General features: G+C 37.9%; 1 protein-coding gene across 8 annotated transcripts in view; it reads left to right on the top strand.

Moving 5' to 3' along the window:
* The window catches only part of BBX (BBX high mobility group box domain containing), a 282,218-nt gene that overhangs the window by 62,496 nt on the left and 197,235 nt on the right, over positions 1 to 22,487 (top strand). For 2 of the 8 annotated variants that reach the window (XM_027104061.1, XM_027104045.1), the window contains one exon: positions 22,127 to 22,204. The exons of 5 other annotated variants lie outside the window; for them this stretch is intronic. The gene's annotated coding sequence lies outside the window, so the exon portion shown is untranslated. Of the gene's footprint in view, positions 1 to 22,061; positions 22,205 to 22,487 lie in introns of all 8 variants that reach the window. One more of the 8 variants, XM_027104050.1, reaches the window with a different exon arrangement.

Raw genomic sequence — 22,487 nt, forward strand, 5'->3', positions numbered from 1 at the left:
ATACTATATATATGAAAGCAAGTACAATTCAAGTCTTTAAATTATTAAGTTTTTATAATTATGATGTTTATCAGAAGTGTTTCTTTTCCAATTTTGTGGCTTTTAGCTAACTCAGTACCACAAAAATACAATCTTATTTATTTTTCTATGGTTCGTTAGTTTCTTTGGAAAATATTTTATCAAAATTTATAATTTTTAGTGATGCTAAATTGGCATGAGGCACTTGAAATAATAAGAGAAATATTTCCTGAATAGGAAACCTGTGTTTTATATAATTAAGACTCTCTGGATAACTAAAAAGTGGACTTATTTTAATTGTTATTAAAGCACAGTACGGAGATGCAAGAAGATAAGATATTTGGTTGTATTATGTTTATTTCACAAAAGAGTTCAGTAACCCCTAAACTAAGAGGTTCCAGACTCTTCAGATTTCAATCTGCATTAACTCTTGTTGGTTAGGGTTACACTTTATTATAATTTTGGGGCATTTTGTTAGTGAACAATAAAAGATCAACTTTCAGATATTTTTTCAGATGCTCTTTCATATAACTTTAATATTAAACAAATGTTCTCACTTTAAGAAATCCCAATGCAAAATCGGAAGTTAATATCAAATAAATAGAAGATAATTATTTGGCCAAGATAATTCATCCACATGGTTCTCTTAAGTAACAGTAATCAGTAAGCTGCTGTTTTAAAGAGTTTATTTATGTACATTAACTGTTTGTTCATCAGAGAACTGTGGCTGATGGGCAGAGGAATGTAAAGTTTTAATGTTTTAAGAATCACTAGCGTTTGAATATTAATCAGGAATGAACTCTGATTAAAGTATTCAGTTTGTTGTACATATATATGTGCCCATATCACAAATAAACATGAATTCATTTTTGGAGAGATACCCTTAATTGTATTTTTTAGATCTGTGTTTCTTAAACTTAAGTCAAGTGATGGGCACATCCTCAGGGGTTAGCTAGCTCTTAATGAGAAAAAAAAAATTTTTTTTAATGTTTCATTTAATGATTATTACAAAAGAAATAATATATTTTCTGGGTGCCCTGGTTAGTTAACTTATTTATAACTGACCATTACTGTTGGATTTTTGTCACAAAGTTTGCATTTATGCTTATAATATTGTTGACAATTAAATGTGCACCTAAAGTGAATGTTGAACTATTAAGACTGTGTTCATTAGACTGGGGTCTACAGAGTTGTCTGTGGATTTATTTTTGTTGTCAAGGCTAAGTAAACAGTGTCCTTGTTTGTGGTCTGTGATTATTGTGTCCAATGATGTAAGCAAGTAATTCCACACTGTTGAGAGCTTGGCCATTTTATCCTGCTTTAATTTAAAACTATATTCCACCACTTCTTCGGAATGTTTTGAAAACTTAAATTAGCATTTTTAAAGAAAAATGAAATTCGTTTTGGTAAGCTTTTGAGAATTTAGCCGCATATTAGGATGATTCAGAACTTCTTGTAGTTCTAGATAATCTGAGCTAGAAATTGCTATTCTCACAATTCCTAAAGAATTAGTTAAGATTATGTTATGGAGTTTTTCAATTTTCTATTTACTATTAGTTATGAAAATTTGGGACCTTGTCCTAAAGGTAACTGCATGGGGGCAGATGCTTGCAGGAACCAGGCAGGGAGCGTGACTATGGGAAATGGGCATTGGGTAAGAGGATAAGAAATAGTGGGGATCACGCCTTAACTGGAGGTGCCTGCCCTATGTTGATTCATTTTCACCTTCACTGGGCAGGCCAGACCAGTACAGATTTTCAGACTCTAGGCTCTTGACCCTCAAGTCTAGTCGGGGGAACAATTTAGTTGGGGAAAGCAAAACTTAGAGACGGAATGGTTTAGTCACAATTTGAGGCAGTTGCTTGTTCATTCATTCATCCCTCCGTCCATCCGTCATTCCATCCAGTCATCCATTCTCTTCATTTGTACACGTATTAAGTCACTGATCACTGAGGTACCTATTGTATGCCAGGCTTTAGACAAAAGGTTGAATCCTTGCCTTCAATGATTTACAGTTTTACAGGAAGCTGGCAGAAAGCCAAGCAGAAATAGTACAGAAATCACCTTGTTTTCATAATATTTTATCACTGAAAAATTATTTTTTAACTTGTTTATCTTCTGTTCTTCCTTTGAGAGTAGAAGCCTTGTCTGTTTCATTCCCCTTTCTATCCTAGTGTTCAGAGCTGTGCCTGATATACAGTGGGTGTTAAATAAGTAATTACTGAATGATTTGAATGAAGGTTTTAATTGTAAGACCTTATGGAGGGGAGGGGACATGAGCCAGGTATTAAAAGGTGGTCAGGCTTTGAGGAGGTAGAAAAGGAGGAAGTGACTGACAGAAGGAACTATATGAACAACATGGTCACAAAGTAAGAAAAGTGGCCTGGAGCACAGGGATGGGGGTCGGAAAGGTAGACAGTAGGAGGATCAGTAAAGAAGCCAGCCTGGATTGAGTAGCCCTTTCTCGTGTTGGAGAGAAGCTGGAAGCTAATGCAGTTGAATGAGATGTAGGTGGGACGAGGGGAGGGGTGTGGCAAACATACATCGCATAAACAGAAGAAGCAATTTGGTTACTAGCATGGGCTGTGGAATCACGCACTGTAGGTTCAAATCCCAGTTTGCTATCTGTAAATCTGGTAACTTTGTTCAAGATGCTTAACTTCTCTGTTCCTGAGTTTCCCAATTCCAGTTAAAAAAAAAAAAATTCAGCCGTTAAGATTATGTTCATTTATATTTTTAATAACATTAGGAAATACTTACGTTATTTTTCCTAAAACTAACATAAGTGAGTAAAAAAGAATGGGGTAAAAATTTTTTTTGCATATCATTCATTTACTAGAACAGTTAATTTTGGTATATTCATTCAACATTTGGCCATATAATCGAAAGAGGTAAACACAAGCACCCAGATGAATATCAGACATATAATCCTGAGAGAAGGGAGCAAGTTACAGAAGAATATTCTACTTATCTAGAGTTCAGAAGCTGGCAGATTTAAACGGTGTATTGTTTAGGAATACATGCATAAAGGCAAGCATATAAAGAAAAGCAAGTTTATAATTATTACAGCTCGTCATTTAAAAAAATACTCCTCAGGAAGGATTTATAGTAAAACTTCCCTTTCCCTGTCTTCCCATCTGCTACCCTGATACGTTTAATCATCAAGTCTAGTTGATTCTACTTCCTTTGCATCTCTGGAATTGATCCATGGCTCCTCCTCTTTACTGGCCCCATCCTAATACAGACCACCACATTACTTGCCTGTGTAATTTAAGCAAGTTCTTTTTTTTTGTTTTCCTTCAATTTTTTCTATTTATTTATTTATTTAATTTATTTGGCTGTGCCGGGTCAGTTGTGGCACTCGGGATCTTCGTTGCAGGATCTTTTACTTGCAGTGTGCGGGATCTGAGTTTCCTCACCAGGGATTGAACCTGGGCCCCCTGTATTGGGAGCAGAGTCTTAACCACTGGACCACCAGAGAAGTCTCTAAGCAAGTTCTTAAAAAGTGTCCCCGCCTCTAGTTTTGCCCCTTTTCTGTCCACCCTCCTCCCCTTGCTGCCCGGGGGGGCGGGGGGGGGCCCTTCCAAAATGCAGATCTAATCTTATTACTCCTATACTGAATTCTCATCATTCTTAGGATAAATACACACTCCTTACCATGACTAAGAAAGTCCTGAATGATTTGGCTGTTTATCTTTTTGTTCTTATTTCTTAATACCCACTTACCTTTTCCTCTCAACTCTTGCCTTTCTCATGTCCTATTCTCTGATTGAAATGTGCAAGAATGGGGTAAAAATTGAACATATAGCATGATGTAAAGGCATGGCAGGCTTCGGGGTTACAAAGAAAAAAGGCAGGGAGTCAAAAATCACTATGGAGTGATGTGATTGTGGGCAATATTTATTTCAGTTTAAAATCATATACTGTATATAGTCTACTAGTGAACATTCATGAATATAAGAAATTAAATCTCCTAAATTAGTTTAAAAAAACATAAATGGTGTTTACAAAGAACATCTGTGTTGTAAGAATTAGGGCTGTTGTGTTACACACATTTATTTCCATTTCTGCATTTATTGTACTCTGCCCCATGAAACTTCCCTTTAGCGTTTTTGATGCATTGTATTTGAATCTTTAGAAATCATTTTATGCAATTTCTCCTATTTTTAATGCATACTTGATTTTAGTGGGGGAAAAGTAAGGAAACATTTTATTATTTGAGCTTATTAATTACACTCAATGAGTAAATGTCTTTTGAACATCTGCTATTTGACCATTATCTTGTTGTGTTTAGGAAGGTAGAAGTGTACTTGGTTCCTTACTCTCCAAAATCTTATAAGAGGACTGAGAAAACAAAGCTATAGAAAAAAATAGAGAACAGTTGAAGGAGTTTAATCCTAATTCAGAACTATTCTCTAGGTTTTCTGCCTCCTAATTTTGTTTCCAGTGTGCCTTTTTGATCAAGTTACTTGGTTCTCCAGATAATTATTTGAAAACAAAAATGTAACAGAGAAATGACCACTGATTCATATACTCCAGCTGCTTCTAACTCATCAGCACTGGTTTACGTGATCAAATGATTCTTGGCACTGTTTCAAGAAGTTCCACCAGAGGAAGCATGAAAGCCTAAGTGTTGGCTTAGTTTTTGAGCAGTACCACATAGCAGTTCTTTTTCAAAGTTTCGGAAGTAGAATCGTGCTCTTCATTTTCTCTGGGAAGATATCAAAGGACAGTTAACCTGTTGTTCAAGTACAGAAATATCTCAGAATTGAGAATTTTGACCTTCTTAATCACAAAAAAGGCACATAGATGTATTTAAAGAAAGGACAAGATCTAGCAAAACAAAATTTGTTTCAAAAGTGTGATTTTCACAGTTGGCTGGAAATTTTGCCTTGTGCTCCATGAATTTTGATTAGTTCCTTTATGCCTTTGTTTTAGTGCTTTCCAACATTTTGGGGTGTAATTTGGTCCCTTCATCCTTTCTACAGATCCTAATCCTTTCATTTTTTCCCAGGAATATATTACTTCACAAGTACAATATGAGTTTTACAGTTTCAAAGAGGAAGTATTTCTTGTAAACACTTCTGAAAATATTTTTATAAATAACCATTCCGTGGGACCAGTAAGGGTGTATCAGCTTTAAGCATGACGATTTTATGACTGAAATAATTAGATATATGTTTTATATTATAAACAAAATTATTTATCTATGTTCATATACACGTATCTATTGTATTTCAGTTTTCTAAATCTTCATCTCTCTTATTTTACCACTCCCTCTCTTATTTCTTTAAATCATTTTAGAGTTTAACCTTTATCCAGAGCACTTCCTACCTACATAGATGAATCCCTCTTGCAGTGACCGTGTTGGGCAGTGTTTCACATCTGAGAGCTTATTTACCTATTACTTAGTCTATCATAAAAAGCCATGCCAGTGGGCCTACAACCAGCACTTGGGGTTTGGGACAGATAGTAGGAATTAAGCTGTTCGGGAGTGCGAGGTCAGGGGTTCCACTCATCAATAAAAGCACAGGCTGTGTATGGTTCCAACAGAAGTCACAACTTTGCGTGCCCCAGTATTGCCGGAAACTTAGTTACTGACCTTTTGTGACCTTGCCTCCTTAACACAACCCATAATACCTCCAGCTTCCATGCATTATCCACTCTTGGGAAGTGGCCAATTTCCTAAAGGTTAATGCCATTCTGGATGGGTTTTTTCCCCTATAATCTTAAGGACAGAATCATAGATTAAGTGTAGAATCACATCATTAGCTTTCAAGGTATATTTCCCTTCTCTTTGGTGCTTGTAAGTTCTAGAAGAAGCCTTTCTTCTTTTTAAAACTATAATGCCTATCTAAAAACAAAAAACAAAAAACAAAACATAGATAACATTCTTCATTTTTCATAGGACAGTGAAAAAAGTTATAAAAATAATGAAAGAGATCAAAACAATAGCTAGAGAATTCGGGGAGCAGTGCAAGTCCAATATGATGCAGAAACAGCTGCTTTAAAGGGGAGGAGAAGCAGGAGGCATTTGAGAAGCATGTGGAATTCCCTGCTCCCCCAAATTTTATTCTTCATTGAAGAACAAATGTATTTTTAAACTTTCCAGTATATGCTAAAAGCACCTGATTTCAAGAAAGAAAACCTAACTCAAATCTTTCCTTTTAAAGCTTATTTAGTATGTGAGTTGCTTGGCCTCTACGGAGCTTAGTGTCTTTCTCTGTAAAATGGAAATGTTTACCTCAGTGGTTTTTCTCTTAAGTGAAAATATATTGTAAAATATGCTTGCTAAATTTCCATCAGTAAAACCTTGTGTATTGTAGACCCATCTTAGATATCTCTGTATCAAGGGACTTGCTAAAACATTGACAAATTATGACTTTCAAACCTGAGACCTCATAGAGCTAGAGAGATGTTAGAGGATAATAGAAAAACAGCTTTTCTCTGGAAAAGTTATCAGGTTAAAAAACATGCAAATAAATAATATATGTAATCTGATTTGAGAAAATATATTTCTACTAAATATGATTTACTTGTTTTATAAGGAACTATAAAAATTAATGAATGTTCACCAAAATATACAAACAGCTCATACAGCTCAACAACAAAAAACAAACAACCCAATCAAAAAATGGGCAAAAGACCTTATAGACATTTCTCCAAAGACATACAGATGGCCAGTAGACACATGAAAAGATGTTCAACATCACTAACTATTAGAGAAATACAAATCAAAACTTCAGTGAGGTACCATCTCACACCAGTCAGCATGGCCATCATTAAAAAGTCTACAAATAACAAATGCTGGAGAGGGTGTGGAGAAAAGGGAACCCTCCTACACTGTTGGTAGGAATGTAAGTTGGTGCAGCCACTGTGGAAAACAGTGTGGACGTTCCTCAGAAAACTAAAAATAGAATTACCATATGCTCCAGCAATCCCACTCCTGGGTATATACCCAGACAAAACCATAATTCAAAAAGATACATGCACCCCTATGTTCATGGCAACACTATTCAAAATAGCCAAAACATGGAAACAACCTAAATGTCCATCAAGAGATGAATGGATAAAGATGTGGTACATATATACAATGGAATACTACTCAGCCATAAAATGAATGAAATAATGCCATTTGAAGCAACATGGATGCAACTAGAGATTATCATACTAAGTGAAGTAAGTCAGAAGGAGAAAGACAAATACCATATGGTATCACTTATATGTGTAATCTAAAATATGGCACAAATGAACCTATCTACAAAACAGAAACAGACTCACAGACATAGAGAACAGACTTGTGGTTGCCAAGGTGGAGCAGGATAGGGGAGGGAAAGACTGGGAGTTTGAGATTAGCAGATGTAAACTATTATATATAGGATGGATAAACAGCAAGGTTCTACTGTATAGCACAGGGAACTATATTCAGTATCCTGTGATAAACCATAATGGAAAAGAATATAAAAAAAGAATGTCTATATGTGTATAACGGAGTCACTTTGCTGTACAGCAGAGATGAGCACAACACTGTAAATCAACTATACTTCAATAAAAAAAATAAAATTTAAAAAAGAAAAAAAAAATCAATGAATGTTACCCCTGTTAGTAATAGCATGCAGTTAAAAGGAGAATACAAATCCCATACCTAGTAACATTCTATTTTCAAGGGTCTTAATACTAATAGAAATATTTGCTTGAGCAGAATACTTTAGGTAATTTAAATGTTCTTATTAAGATTTCATGAAGATAATAAAAGAATATTTGAATGTATGTGGTGAGGAGAATCTGTAACTTACTGGTGAATATATACCGTTTAGCCTTTATAATCATTATGACACAAAAAAATGTTACTTTGAATTTTTTTGGCATTGTGTATATAACTTAATTTTGATTATATGGTAGCTATGACTGTGGCTTTTATATTAAAGAGATTAATTCCATCACAAAGTTAATAATCTCTCAGTATAGTATGAGTTTGACATTTGGGAAAACTTATAAGCCTATGGGCCTGTAAAATGTAATCTACTTACTATACTATATATATATATATTTTTCTTAATGTCTTGGGTTAAAAAAAGGTTTGTTAAGATCACCAGGTGTTCTCTGAGAGATTGCTGATTTTTAAAAATATCTTAAGATGATTTTTAGTATAATAGCTGCCTTAGCATTGAACAGAATGCTCAGCCTTAATGTCTCTTGAAGGCTAATAATGCAAGGAAATCTTAGGGGAACTTGAAACATTTAAAGATAGATCTTTGCATACAACCTAAAGTTTTACTTTAAAGTTTATTTTACTATATTTACCAGTATGCACAAGCGCAGGCTTTATTAACAAAAGGGGCACGTGCAACTTTCAGAACTCCCACCCCTCTGGGCCCCCTGTAACTTTTTCAAATAGGTATGTTTAGATTTATCAAAATAGAATCAGATTTGGGGAATTGCAGGAGTATTACTTTATCACTGATCCCGAGTCTCCTTCCTATATACATACCTTAAAGCACCAAAAGTTTCTGTTAATTTGTGCCATATAGTTTATGAGAGAGTGTTCTTTTCCAGATTAAGGTTAGGAAGTTCTCTTAGCACTATACTTTTCAAAGACCTCCATATGGAAAAGATAGAAGTATGATATTTGGGGGAATTTTTATTGTCTGACTATATTTAATCATAGTTTCACATTTCTAAAAAGCTAATTATCTGAAATTAGAGACTAACTGGTGTTTTGCTAAATCTTTTAACACCCTTGTTGGTAGTTCAGGGATCTTCTGCATTTGGCCTATGGCAGTTCCAATAGCAGCTGTCAGTTAACCAATATAAAAAGTGTTTATCTGACATTGACCTTGTGCTAGGCACTTTGCTGGATATTATGGGGTAAACAAAGCCCCTTGAGCTAGTCAAAAAATTTTAAGTGATCATGACCCTAAGGCATATCTTTTGTCTGAAAACAGAATCTGGGCATATTCAGGAAAGTGGGTACTGAAACATCAACCCAGGATTGTTTCCTTTTTATTTCCCCAGCCAGTTGCCAGAGAAGTAATCACTAATCCTCTAAATCCTAATCACTTTTGGTGATCCAAGATTATCACTATCTAAAGAGACAGTGGCAAAGGAAACCTTGAAGGAGACAAAAAACAGGTTTGAAAACTTGCAGCTGATCTTTCAACATTTATTGAGTGCAACACAGTGTACTAGATGCTGGGGTTGTGAAGATGAGCAAAATGTGGATTCTTTTCTGTGGGATCTCACAGGGTAGTGAGATCTTTAGTCACAAATGAGAGTCATCCATGCTGTAATAGTGGCATATGCAGAGCTTTTGGGAACACATGGAATGCAGCCTAACTCTGCCTGAGGGAAATAGGTAAACTGAGATATCCAGCAGTCACTTTAAGTGAAAAAAAAACAGGTTTTAGATTTAGACAGAAGGCACAGAGGAAAATAATGTAGATTAAAAGCCCCAAACACAGTTATCCACAGGAACTCAGCAATAACATGGCATGAGCATGAGACTGAAGATTTGCCAGTGGAATAGAATTGCAGTTCAGGAGTTGAAAGGGACATTTTGCTGGGCCCTGATACTTTCAGAGGTAAATGCTTTTCATTGAGGAAATTGAGCCTTAGAAAAGTTAAATAACTCGCCCAAGTCACATGGTCTGGATTCAAACTCTGATCTGTGCTATTCCAAAATGCCTGCTTTTTGGACTAAAACCATGATGCCCCATGGGAAACACAGAAAAGAGCAGTGGGGCAAGTACATGTACCAGCAAACTTTGATGGACTATCCATCTGCAGGATTGAGTTCTAGTTCTGGCTTTCATTTGTGATGTTGAGCAAATCACTTCAATACTTTTGAGGTTCAGTTTCACAATCAGTAGCCTGGAAATAATATTAGAGTTGCTTCAAGGGTCAAGTGAGACTGTAATAATAGTAACCACATAATAATTCATGGAATAGAGTAAGCTTACCATATGGACATTTTAAATAGAACAGGTAGTATCAGTTAACTCTTTAAAACCTTATCTCCCCTTCGATGTTATTTGAATTTTATTTGCTACTTTTGAAAGTGAAAGGTTTATTTTGTGCTTCTGGGAATGAACCTAAGGTTCCAGGGCACTCGATGGACCAGTAGCTTGGGAACTGAAGTTTTGGACTACCAAACACCATAATAATAAAAAACTTTTAGTGAGCAGATAATTAATAAAAGCAACATGTATTTGTATATTGGTGGTTGGGAGGGTGATAGGCTTGGTACTAAGGTGAATGAGCATCACATCTTAAAAATGTTAGGCCTCTCTTTTCCATGAATCTTTTGTTATATCAGCAGATTGAGGTTTTGGATGGGACATATATAGAGTTACATCTTTCTATATGTCACTCAGCCATCCATCAGTATCAGTGATCCAGAACTCATATGACCTCTGGAAATAAATGTCACTAAGTTGATGTATGTATTTTATAGAAGACACCCATCCCTTACTTAAACCATTTTTATCAGAATTAAACAGATTTAGTTAGCTTTTTGGCTGATTTCCACAGTTAGAATGGAGAGGGGAGCTTCATGCAGGCACTCAGTAGTGAGAACCTAAGTTTTCTCTGTGTGGAGTTTTAAAGTAAAGCATGTTCACTTCTGTGAACTCATCTCAGTTTTGTGAGATAGTTTAAGAAAATGAGATGAACTTATTTTTATAGGGAAGAAAGGTGTAGCTCAGGGTGTTTCAGCACCTTGGCTTAGGGGCTGGCAGCTCGTGATTGGTGGGCCGGGAATTGAACCCACATCCCCTGCTTGCTGGCAGAAATGCAAAATGCCAAACACAAGGATCAGCAAAAGCCTTGGGGGCATCATATGAATACTTTGCAGGATTGGTGTTAGTAATAATTGTCTGGGAAACACTAATAAACGGTTAAATCATGTTGGTGTGGTCTCAGAAGTTCCCCATTTTGAGAAGATTTTCATTTATGATAGCTTAAAATTAGACAAAACGGTTGTGATACTCAAAGAATATAACCACAGGTAACTGGAAAACTTAGTTGCTCCATGTGGCTCATTTCTTGAGGTTCTACATTGCTGTCCTTTTTTTAAAAAAATTATTTATTTACTTATTTATTTTAAACTCTTAGTAACAGTTGAAAGGTGCTCTGGACTGGAAGAAGGGTTCACCAGTCTTTAAACATTTTTGCTGCAGTAAAAGAATTTTGAAAACTATTGGATTCTGTCATATATTTCTTCAATGACATTTAAAAATTTTGTCATAGGTTTAATCATTTGCTAATGATATAATCGTCATTGATTGTAAATGTTGACATTTCTTAATAAAATTGGTATAGCCTTTTAAAATGTATTTACTTGAATCAAATACCATAGCTGTTTAATATTTACCTACCACTATCCATTTACAAACTATTCTTTAACAGTCAGATTTTAGTGTGAATTTTTCTCCTTGAAGTCTTTATTATTATACTTTTCCCACTAAATTTTATCCTTATGTATTATTACATTTAAAAAATCTATTTTTGATCACCCTATGGTACTTCTGGTGACAAAATTTAATTTATTGTGATCATGAGACTTTAAAAGATATTTATCACAGTGATTATTAGTACACAGTTGATCAAAATAACATGTGGATTACAAATTTTGATAAATAATATTAGAGAAAAATATTATTTTACTGGAAATTTATCTCAGTGCATTATTGGTACTTTTCTTCTAGTTAGTTCATATATCAACACATGAATATTATTCACTGCAGAAAGAGTTCAGCATACTTTTCATTCATTTTAATATATACACTGAAATTTTGTTTACATAAATATGTTGAAGAGGATGAGAGTATTATTACAGCAGTGTCACTCAGTTCTTTGAACTCCTCCTCCGTTATATTCAAAACCACAGTGCTCTATCATTTAAAATTGTCTTTAATGATTTATCAGCTGACAACCAAATTAGGTCCTCCTCCAATTTTATTCCAAGCAAAAAATTGGCAAAACCACCTGAGTTGCAAGAGTTAGGGCCACACACTTTTTCGCTACCAGTATTTCTTTCTTTTTTTTTTCCTTTAAAGAAGATGTTGGGGGTAGGAGTTTATTAATTTATTTATTTATTTTTGGCTGTGTTGGGTCTTCGTTTCTGTGCGAGGGCTTTCTCTAGTTGTGGCAAGTGGGGGCCACTCTTCATCGCAGTGTGCAGGCCTCTCACTATCCTGGCCTCTCCTGTTGCGGAGCACAGGCTCCAGATGCGCAGGCTCAGTAGTTGTGGCTCACGGCCCAGTTGCTCCTCGGCATGTGGGATCCTCCCAAACCAGGGCTCGAACCCGTGTCCCCCGCATTAGCAGGCAGATTCTCAACCACTGCACCACCAGGGAAGCCCCTCGCTACCGCTACCAGTATTTCTAATTGTACCCTTATGTCCTGCTCAGAGGTTTTTTCCTACCTTAAGCAATGCCCCAGAGTGACATTTGTGATGAATGACTATGTGCCTTGATTTTGTAAAGTGGGAGAGGGGGGATAGGAAAAGAGGGGAAGAGACAGGTGAACCTGCTCTCTAGGGGCATTCTCAGGCAGATAAGTGTACTTACAAAGGTTGATATGGAAATTGATTTACCATCTATGTGCCTGCATACCCCTCATACCCCTTAGAAAGTCTTATGCACTTCTAGGAGTTTGCCTAACCTAATTTGAAGACTGTTGTCCTAGTAACCAGTGGGCTCTTAATTAAAAAAAAATTCTCCCCCGATGTGTGTGTGTGTGTGTGTGTGTGTGTGTGCGCGCGTGCACGCGCACACACACACACACACACACACACACACACTCCTGTAAACTTAGAACAGTGCTGGCCAAGGTAAATAGTTTATGTTGTCTAGGTTAATGTTAAAGGTCTTAATTGCTTCTAAGCATCTGTTAATAAATCATCTTTTGCTGAGAATGAATCTTCACAATCCTAATTCTCTATAAATTCTCCAGGTCAGGATTAACACTCAAATTGCCTGTAACTTTTCCTACACATCTTTTGCTAGTCCTACTCACATTTACTAGCACCTTGGCAAAGCGTATTTTAAATAGCTCAGTGTAAGGAGTTGTGTGCAATTTTGAGTAAACAACAAACAATTGGCAACAGTCAGATTACTTTTTTCCCGATTTGTCTCTTTTGCATATCAGTTCATAAAATTACCACAAGAGACCTCAGATGTAATTTACGTTAACTCTTTCCCTTTACAGAAAATGAAACCAGAGAGATTAAGCCAATTGTTCAAGGTCATCGAGGTGGTATTAGGAGAACCGGTGTCTCCTAACTCCCATTATTATACCCATTGCTGCATCACACTTTCTGCTGCCTTTTGCTAAATTGCATTCTTTACCACCATCCTATTTAATATTATTTCTCCTGGCGACTGGGGACTAGCTTTTGTCAACTCAGCATTATTGTTTAAATAGAGAGGTATTTACTTTTTTCATTGAAGACTTTTCTCAAAACAAAAATGCTCCTTATCCCCTGGCAAATACTTTCTGCTGCACAGTAGGACACAGCCAGGCGAGCCTGGGGCCCGGGGCGCCCCACGGCAGTGGCACTGGGGGAGGGAGGGGATGTTAACAGGTCAGAATAGAGGTGGATTGGCAGAGCAGGAGCTGGTGGGAGGTGGGAAGCTTACATCATTTCCCTGCAACTGGGCTCTGGCGAGTCTGTAAGGCCTCACTATCCCGTGTAATAGTTTACCAGATTGACAGAGATTCGTAAAAGAAAGAAAAGGTACGGCAGGACCGATGCTCACCCTGTTCATAAATCTGTGCTATAAGCTGAAACTGTCGATAAGTAACTAGAAGCAGCCAGGACGGTCTGTGCTCGCTCCCCCCCAGCTCAGTTCCTTTCTGCTCCGCCCCATCCCTGCTCTCTGCTGCTCAGATCAGCTTCCTGCTTCTCATGAAAGCTGTTCTCCTATAAAGCTGGTCTGCTTTCACTGAAAGCATTATATTCATAAGTCTGAGTCAGGTTTTGTGGAAGTATCATTGGTTTGGTTTTCTTTGCGGGATGAAGGGGGAGGGAAGAATTTAAAAAAAAAGGGGCAGGCTAAAAAAGCAAAATCATCATGAATTTTGTTGTCACATCGTGCCGGTGTTATAACCAGCTCTGTAGACTGCTGCACTGAAAACATTTCTGTGAGAGGTATGTGCTTGAAAAATGGAAAGGTGACTGTTGGCTGTGGAGCAGACTGTCCACCCAGCAGCTGCTCAGATGGTTGTAAGGTCGTAGTTCTTTCTAGTGTTTTGATATGGAAAGGGCAGTCATTACTTGGAACGTGGTACAGTTAGCCAGCTATTGGTAAAATGTTAACTGTATGCTTGGTCCCCACATCAGGACTCCTGAAAAGCTCCTTCACCCTGAATCCATCTAGTCAAATCCACGGCGTTATTCCAGACTCTTTTGGTGGTGGTTGTCTGTAAACAAGATGATCCTGTTTAATATCTCTCTCATTATATCTCTCTCGTTATTTAGAACCACATGACAAAGATTAATGAGAGAGACTTTGAGTAGCCTAGAAGAAGCTTCAGATCATTTGGAGCTTTTTGCATTGACAGATGCGAAAGTAAAAGGAAATGGTTGATGACTTACCGTAACCTAAAGTGAAAGTTTTAAAGTTTAGAGGGTGTGTTATATGTAAGTGGAAAAATCTGGAGGGGGTCACTAAAATTTAGACTCATAACCCCACCCACTACAGTAGTTGCCTGACCTATATTAAGACCAGAAGGCTCTGGATGTATCTTTTTCAAAGGAGATTAGGAAATGTGTATAAATGCCTCTATTCAGTGGTCAGAAGAGTAGGATTAAGAATAAGAATATAACCAACACTGGAGGAAATACGGAGGACTGTATATTGGTCCAGGCTATTATGTTATAAAACATTTTAGAAAATATTTAAAGTAGGAAAATATAACATTTTATCATGTACATCTGATAAGCTACTAGTGGCAGAGACCATTCAAACTACAAGGGAGCTTCTGCTTGATTTTAAGAATATTTTATCATGAAATTAACTTGAGAACTCTTGAATGTTAGCATATTTTAAATTTATTTTACAAACTTTGGAATTAAATTGTTTAAATTTATCAACGTGTAAACATGCCGATACTGTTGTCCTTTTCCTCAAAGATGGTAATGCTTAAATCACTGAAAGCAGTTATTCACGAATAGAATAGGCTAGCTATTATAACTCAACCTAAATTCTTCCCTTTAAGAGACTGTGCCATTTAAACTTGATTTCTTCTCAAATATTTGCAAAGAGAGCTAATCTTCATGATCATAGAGGATAATGTTAACAAGTTAAATCTAATGCAGGCTTCTGAGAAGGAATCCCCTCTACACTATACCACACACAGACAGGTAGCCACCCTGACTGTATTTACCTTGGTCATTCCTAAGTGTAGCTGCATGCTAGAAACCCCTGGAAAGCTTTTAATACCTACCATTGCCCAGGCCCAATCCCAGGGATTCTGATTTAATTGGTTAGGGGTGGGGCCTGGGCATTGATAGATTTAAAACTGTTCCCAGGTGTTTTCTATTGTGTAGCCAGAGTTGACAACAATTGCATTACCTGAATGTCCCCAATGCTGAAGCAGCCCATTCTGTTTTGGGTACTGTTTGTATGACACCAAATCTGCTTTGCTATGTGTCCTATTAGGTCTGAACTTTGTCACCAGCAGCTCATCAGATATTCAGTATCTCTCCCCCAAGACTTAGCTTTTCCAGGAGAAATAGTCTTAGTTTTTTCAGTCTCGAGGACTTGTTTTCTAGGTCCTTTCCCATTCTGGTCACTTCCTGTCATGGAATTGTGCTTGTTTTGTCAGTATCACTCCTAAGTAGGGTGTCCTGGGGATGGAGCCTATCATTCTAGAAGTGTGGTATCCAGCACAGCATGCAGAGAATACAGTAAAGCTGCAACTCTCTTGTTCTGGACACTATACTTCTGTTGTTCGTGGCTAAGCTTACGTTAACTTTTTTGGCAGTCATATCACACTGTTGACTCATGTTGAGCTCGAAGTCAGCTCAAGCTTTGTTCTTTTTCACATGAACTGTACTTAAGTCAGGCCTCTTCTACTCCATGCTTGGTGGATTTTTTTTCACTGTAGTACCAGGGTTTACATTTATACTTGGGAAACATAAGAAGAAAACCCAATGAATCAGTTATTCCACACAGGGAGACTGATGTATCCAAACTGAAAGCCAGAAGTTTATTATATGCATATAGTTGCGATTTTAAAGAGTGATCTAGGCCATTCATTTGAATCTACAGTTAAATTTAATCTTGTTAATTCAGTCCATCTTTCCAGCATTTCTTCTGATTCATTACTCAGAGCTTGCTGTTCAAAGTTAGGAACCCATTTGACTGTGCAGTCTGTCTTAATGTTTGTATTCAATACTTGGTCAAATGCCTTTCCAAAATCAAAATACATCCAGGGCATTCTCCTGAACTATTTGTGTAATATCTTTATTTTAAAAGGAAATACACTGAATTTGTCATGGCTTTCTTGTTTAATGACACAAATAGAAGACAATATTTTGCAGATGAGCAGGTGACTTGTCTAAGATCACACAGTTTGCTACTGTCAAGGCTAGAACCCAAATCCAGCCCTGCTCATGTTCACTCCAGTGCTCTGTGGATCAAACTGCAAGTGCTGATACCATTTGTCTTTTAGGATAAGACTTCAAAGAAAACTGAAAGGAAATAAGGCCTCCACGGATGCTTCACTGTCTCTTTTGGGATATTTAATATTTAATCCCATAACACATAGCCCAATCAGCTCTTTATTTGTTCTTAATTTACTGTTCTGCCCAATAAAAGAGGGATAAAATGACTAGCCAGCATTCCTAAATTAATTGTAGAGAATAGTATTCTTAGGAGTTCAGGCATCCTAGGTCCCTTGGAAAGTTATTTCACCACCCCCTGAACCCCACACATACACGCAGTGGGTCACAGTAGAGTACTATCACTTTGTTCGTAATGAATCACAGCATGGGAAGTTTTTATATATTAAACGAGAGGCATATATAGCTCGACTTTTAATTTTGCAGGTGAAGAAACTGAGGCCCAGGCACAAAAGGCTTCCTGTAGCCATAGTGCTTAGCAGAGTACTTAGTACCTAAGCATACTTAGTACATAGTAAATACCTGGATATTGCGCAGCTTTCTTCAATATTGTTTTCTTCTCTATATAGGAATTGGATTTTACCTTTCTTTTCCCCCAGCTTTGCCCTTGGGCATTTATTTCCTTAAAAGTGTTGAAATGGAACAGATTTTTCAAGAGTACCTATTACTTTAGGAAAGCTCCAGTGATATAGTAAAAGCTCAGATAACCAGGTTTATTTTTGCTGGTTTTTGACTTACAAGAAAATAAGCTCCTTTCCTCCCCTTTGAAATATTGATTTTAAACAATTCAGTTTTTTTTTTTTAAAAAAAAGACGAGCTCCCAAAGAATGAATAGCCTAGGGCCAGTCTGTATACATTTAGCCTGAATGTGCACATCTTCATTAGGGTCCAATGAATACTGATGCTCACAAGGCTGACCCTAATGTATAAGACTTGCAGTCAGTCACTGGTGATTTAATTATATTCACTATAGGGTACTTACTAAAGCAAGAAAGTATTCCTTAATACATTTTAGAAAGTTTTTCAATAGCAGTAGTTGAAACAAAAAGGCCTTATAAGTAAATTTAGTCAGTCAAACGAAGCTACTCCTCCAGCTTTTTGGTTAATACAGGTTTGAGTGTATGTCCTCCTTCACAGTTTGGAAACAGCCCAGTTTTATTAACCTGAGGCTGGTAAAATATAAACACTAATACCCTGTGAAGCTGCACTTTTAGAGTATTCCTTGCTTCTTTTGCAAAACCCAGTAGTCTCAAGTTCTATTTCCTATTTTGTAAGCATATTTTACATCAATTAATAGTGGTTGGGGCTTCCCTGGTGGCGCAGTGGTTGAGAGTCCGCCTGCCGATGCAGGGGACGCAGGTTCGTGCCCCGGTCTGGGAGAATCCCACATGCCGCGGAGTGGCTGGACCCGTGGGCCATGGCCGCTGGGCCTGCGCGTCCGGAGCCTGTGCTCCGCAACGGGAGAGGCCACAGCAGTGAGAGGCCCGCGTACAGCAAAAAAAAAAAAAAAAACATAGTGGTTGTATTTTTACATGGCTACTCTTATCTTATATTCTGAAATCCATTCTCATGACCCATTCATTATTTTTATGCTTCATGATGATGCTTTTAACTAGATGTATTTAACAGGAAATGAACATATAAATGTATACAGAACTATGAACTATGTGTACATGACCTATACAGAAGCACAGTTGAAAACTGTAATATGACAAATAGAAGAAGGTATGATTACTAGTGGAATTAGTTAATTCTAGAGTAGTACTCAGTACCAAGTGTCCATATGTAATTTTAAGTCAACATGGGGTATTGGAAAATAAACATGAAATTGGGAAATACAGATTCAGTACTTGTAGAATTTTAAAATGTAAAGATCTAAAGCCCTAACCTCTCTAAGGTACTATTCAAAAAGTGCATATAGACATATTTTCTAAAGCTTCAAACAAATTTCTTTTTACATGGCACATCCCAACAGTCATTTTCCTATGTTTTTTTCTGGTGTTGTTGTTTTTACAATTAAGAAACTAAGTCGAACTTATCAAACTTTAGAAAGAATACTTCAGAAAGAAACCTAAACTTTAAGTTCAATTTTTAGTATTTATTTACAAAGCACGTGTTGCTTTTTACACAGTAAACTTAACAACTCTAACAAAGTGTGTGTGTGTGTGTGTGTGTGTGTGTGTGTGTGTATGTATGTATGAAGTTGCCCTTAAAGCCCATAAAATGGCAAAGAAAAATTGCCAGAAAATAGTGCACTGGTTGCTAAATTATTCATAATGAGTAAGTCTGTCTTAGTCTGTTCAGGTGGCTATAACACACTACCACAGACTGGGTGGCTTATAAACAAAAAAACATTTATTTCTCATAGTCCTGGAGGTTGGAAGCCTGAGATCAGGGTGTCAGCCTGGCCAGGTGAAGGCCCTCTTCTGGATCCCAGACTTCTTGTATCCTCACATGACAGAATGGCCAGTTAAAGGGCAGTAATCCCGTTCATGTAGACTCCATCCTCATGACCTAAGCACCTTATAAACGCTCCACCTCCTAATACTATCACGTTGGGTATTAGGATTTCAGCACATGTATTTGCGGGAGCGGGACACAAGCATTTAGACCAGAGCATCCTGCTGCTGGCCCCGCAGAATTCATGAACTTGTTACGTGCAGAAGGCACTCACACCATCCCAGTAGTCCCAGCATCTTAACTGGTTCCACGGTTGACTCAAAAGTCTCATCTAAATATCATCTGTGGGACTTCCCTGGTGGCGCAGTGGTTGAGAGTCCACCTGCCGATGCAGGGGACACGGGTTCGTGCCCCGGTCTGGGAGGATCCCGCATGCTGCGGAGCGGCTGGGCCCGTGAGCCATGGCCGCTGGGCCTGCGCGTCCGGAGCCTGTGCTCCGCAATGGGAGAGGCCACAAAGGTGAGAGGCCCGCGTACCGCAAAAAATAAATTAAATAAATAAATATCATCTGTATCAGGTATGGGTAAGACTCAAGGGATGGTTCATCCTGAGACAAATTCCCCTTTAGCTGTGAACCTGTGAAATCAAACAAATCATGTGCTTCCAGATTGTAATGGTAGTACAGGCATAGCGTTAAACACTCCCATTCTAAGAAGGAGAAGTAGGAAACAAGGGGGTGATAGTTCCTAAGCAAGTCAGAACCCAACAGGGCAAACAGCATCAAATCTTAAGGCTCAAGAATAATCTTCTTTAATTTGATGCTCTGCCTGCCAGGCCCACTGAGGCAGGAGCCCCACTTTCTGGACACACTAGAGCGTCCCTGCCCCCAGGGCTTTGCTGGGTGCAGTCCCACAGGCTCTCTCCAGGGTGGGAATGGTGCACCCGTGGCTCTGCTGGTTTGGAGTTGTAGGGACCTGCAGCCCCACCCTCACAGCTCTGCTGGGCACTGCCCTGGTGAGGTCTCTGGTGGCCTTGCCCTTGCCGTGGTGCCTTCTGCTTGGGTCTTGTGCCTCCAAGTGGCTCCTTCCCTTGAAATCTAGATGAAGATAGCCACTTCCCCACAGCTCTGCTGGGGAGGGGTCTGTCTCCCATGGCTTTGGGTGGGAGTCTTCTGGCCTGTTGAAAGCCAGGTTATGCCCTCCCCACTTTTGAAACTGAGCCGGAAGCCCTGATGATCTCTGAATTACCTCGTGCTGAATATCACACATTTGAAGCAGAATAGCTCTATGGTTCCCGTCTATGAATTTCAAGAAGTCTGACAGCCAACCTTCATTTGTTCCTGTCTCCTTCCCCTCGAGTTCAAATTGCAGTTTTCTTGCTGGGGCGGCTGATTAAACCCCTGGTTCATATGCATACTCATCTTCTCATCAAAAGGTCTTTTGGCCACACCCTTAGTGGTCTTTCCCAAACATGCTTGCTTATTTTTTGTAATATGGATAAGCTGAGAGTTTCCCAAATTTTAAATTTCTGCTTCCCTTTTGATTGCAAATTCTGTCTTTAAGTCATCTCTTTCTTCTTCACGTTTTACTATAACATTCGAGGGAAGCCAGATGGTACCTTCAACACTTTGCTTAGAAAAAGGTTCAGCCAGATAGCCAGTTTTGTTGGCTATTTCTATCTTGCACAAGATAGAACCACAAGCTCTGTTTTCCACAAAACACTAGGACGTGAGGGCAGTTTAGCCTCGTTCTTTGCTGCTTTTTAACAAGGATTGCCTTTCCTTCAGTTTCCAATAACATGTTCCTCATTTCCATCGGAGACCTCATCAGAATGGCCTTCACTGTCCATCTTTCCACCAACATTCTGTTCAAGGCCACTTAGGTGTTCTTTAGGCAAGACTGAGGCTTTCTCTGCAGCTCTTCTTTTGAGCCCTCACTAGAATAGCTTTTAATGGTCTGTTCACTGTAAAGTAGGCTTTTTCTAGCATGAACTTCAAAACTCTTCCAGCCTCTACCCATTACTGTCAGTTCCAAAGCCACTTCACATTTTTAGGTATTTGTTATAGCAGCACCACACTTTGAGTACCAGTTTTCTGTCTTAGTCAATTCAAGGTGCTATGACAAAGTATCACAGACTGGGTGGCTTGTAAACAACAAACATTTATTTCTCACAGTTCTGCAGGCTAGAAATCTGAGATCACGGTCACAGATTTGACTATGAATGACAAAGCTTCTTACTAGGAGAATTATTACTATTGTATTTCATATTTAGAAAGTTCCAAAGAAAATGGATGTTAAGTGTCTTTATCAAGTAGGTCTAAATTAACCTAAATAAATCACCAAAGCAAATATGTATGACTTGTGAATTGAAATATATTATTTATACCTTAGATATTATCTTTGTATGAATCTTAGAATTATTTGATTCTTTTTATTAAAACACTTTAATTAGATTTATTTGAAGTTGTACAGTACTGTATAGGTATCTCTTTCATTATTCAATAAGGGACCTATCCTCATCTGAAGGTTCAGGAAAACCTGTCTTGGAGGAAGTGATAGATAAGATCCGATGAGTAGAAAATTAGGTAGATTGGGCTGGGAGTGGTGGGAGGGAATGCAGAGGCCCTGAGGTGAGAAAAAGCAGGATGTCTAGGAGAAACTAGAAGAATAGTATGACTGGATTTTAGAAAAGAGCGAGAAGGGTGGAATCATTGTGGTGGAAACCAGAATATGTGGTACCTTGTGTGCTTTGATGAGATTACTGCAAGCATAGTGGATAACATTGAAAGATTTTCAGCTAGAGAGTGAGGGGTTTGTATTTATGTTTTGTAAAGATTAGTTTGGTTCCTACAGGAGGGATGCTTTTGAGGGAGGCACAAATGGGGATGAAGAAGTCAGTCAAGAGATTGTTATAGTCGTAGCTTAGACCAGGAGGTGGCAGTGAAGATGAGAAGAAATGGACTGATTTACCATGTATTTAGAAACTTGAATTAATGGTTTTTATGATTGACTAGATGTGTGAGAGTGAGACAGAGGAAACCACACATTAACAGTAACATCTGATGCATTGATGATATAGTGACAACTACCGAAACAGGGACAGCCCCAAGAGAAGCAGATCTGTTGGCTGGACTTCTGAAGAGAAGAATGGCGTAAGGTAATTGAAACCTCCAGAATGAATGATGTTAGCTAAGGAGGAATGTAGAGTGAGAGTAAATTTGACTTGGTAATCCTAGTCCAACGCCTTGCAAGGAGACTCTTACCCCAAGAATGAGAACATGAAGAAGTACACACTTCTCACCTGCTTTTTGTTTGCTGTTGTTGTTGTATCACTATTGCTTTATAGTTTTTTAACTAAACTTTTAATTTCAAGATAATTGTCAATTCATGTGCAGTTATCAAAAATTATACGGAGAGATCCCATGTACCTTTTATTCATG

The sequence above is a fragment of the Aethalodelphis obliquidens genome, unplaced genomic scaffold (assembly GCF_003676395.1).
Source record: "Aethalodelphis obliquidens isolate GAN/ISIS:26980383/991018 unplaced genomic scaffold, ASM367639v1 scaffold1, whole genome shotgun sequence".
In the NCBI taxonomy this organism is placed as follows: domain Eukaryota; kingdom Metazoa; phylum Chordata; class Mammalia; order Artiodactyla; family Delphinidae; genus Aethalodelphis; species Aethalodelphis obliquidens.